The following is a 1,890-nucleotide window of genomic DNA, read 5'->3' on the forward strand; positions in this document are numbered from 1 at the left end:
TATGTGTACTGTGTATATTTATTATGTATATATAAATACACACAGTATATATTTTAAAAATATGTATTTACATGTATATATTTATATTCATATAATATATATTGTATATAAATATATTTAAAATATAAACAACTTATTTTTCTTAAATGTATACATAATAAACATACACAGTACACACACATATATTATGTAAACTCATGTAGATGTGATTTCTAGGTTTCTCGAGCTTCCTCCAGAAGAAAGCATCAAAGGATGGGCTCACCAAATGCCCTAATGGATGATTAGCTGTCGGAAGGAGACCTGCTAACCCATTTCAGGTGGGTGAATCACACAGGGCTGACGAGTTTCTATTTAACTCTGAGAGGCCACGGCTAATTGCATCATTACCCCGGCGGGTCATACAGGGCTTCGCTTAACACAAACAAGCTTAAACAGAGACGTACACAACCCAAGGAATATTCACCACCGATACGGACTCAGATCTAATTAGTGAATTAATCTTTATTTAAACAGAACATGAGGTGAGTTATATAAGCAATCTTTCCTCTAGATAGAAATCCACTTAGAGTGTTTTTTTTTTGTTTGTTTTGTTTTGTTTCTTATTTTTTGACAATTAAAACAAAGAACACAAAAATAAATAAAATAGCAATATGCACCATCAATATTGTATTATTATTATTATTATTGGACTGTGTATAATAATAATTAGTAGCAGTAGCAGTAATACAATTATATTTAGTTCTTTTGTTGAACGTCTGCATTCTCTTTTTAGTAAATTATACAATTAATATAAATTGGAATACAAAAAAACGGCACTATCAATATATTATTTTTTGTTGTGTATAATATTAATAATAATTAGTACTGCTATTTATACGATTATATTTACGCAAAGCTCTTTTGTTTGTACATTATGCATTTGGTGCTTTTTGACAATTAAAATCAATTACAATGCAACAAAAAACAATATGCACTATAAATTATATTATTTTTGATTGTGTATAATAGTAATATAATAACAATAATTAGTACTATTATTTATACAATTAAATGTATGCTCTTTTGTTTGTAAATTATATTATTTTTGATTGTGTATAATAATAATAGTAATATAATAATAATTAGTACTATTATTTATACAATTAAATTTATGCTCTTTTGTTTGTACAATATGCATTCTTTCTTAGCTTTATGACAATTAAATTACAATACAACAAAAAACATGTACTATCATTATTTTTAGATGATGTTTTATAATAATTAGTATTTTTATTTGTATAATTATATTTAGTTCTTTTGTTGTACATTTGCCTTTTTTGACAAATTTGACAATTAAACATTAGAATACAACAAAAACAATACGCACCATCAATATCATATTATTATTTCATTCTATTATTCAATAATAATAGTAACAATAATAATTAGCTTTGTTATTTGTACTAGTATATTAAGTTCTTTTGTTTGTGTGCTTTGCATTCCTTTTTGACTACTAAAATAAATTACAGTACAACAAAAACAACATATTAATTGATAATGTATAATAATGAGGTATAATAATAATTAGTAGTAGTACTATTTGTACAGTAGTATGCAAAGTTCATTTGTTTGTACGTTCTCAAATCATCTCAACTGTCTGATTGATTATCAGCCAATCAGAAGATAATTATTTCTTTTTACGTCTTTAAACCAAACAGGACCACATGAACACATCCTGTATATTGCCCTTTACCCTTGTTAAGACTCAAAACACACAAACACTGCTCATCTTGACTTCATAACAGAGAAACTGCCTCCCCTGCCTCCCCCATTAAAACTAGCTGCCGCTCATCAACATACATTCACAACCAGACTCAAACATGAGGTTTATGAGGTTTCTCACATAATAGT

The 1,890-nt window shown here is 27.0% G+C and overlaps 1 protein-coding gene across 1 annotated transcript in view; it reads right to left on the reverse strand.

Moving 5' to 3' along the window:
- The window catches only part of LOC107750909 (NADH dehydrogenase [ubiquinone] flavoprotein 2, mitochondrial-like), an 11,689-nt gene that overhangs the window by 3,997 nt on the left and 5,802 nt on the right, over nucleotides 1–1,890 (reverse strand). The gene's annotated exons all lie outside the window — the stretch shown is intronic.

The sequence above is a fragment of the Sinocyclocheilus rhinocerous genome, unplaced genomic scaffold, assembly GCF_001515625.1.
Source record: "Sinocyclocheilus rhinocerous isolate Xijiao unplaced genomic scaffold, SAMN03320098_v1.1 scaffold1534, whole genome shotgun sequence".
Lineage (NCBI taxonomy): Eukaryota > Metazoa > Chordata > Actinopteri > Cypriniformes > Cyprinidae > Sinocyclocheilus > Sinocyclocheilus rhinocerous.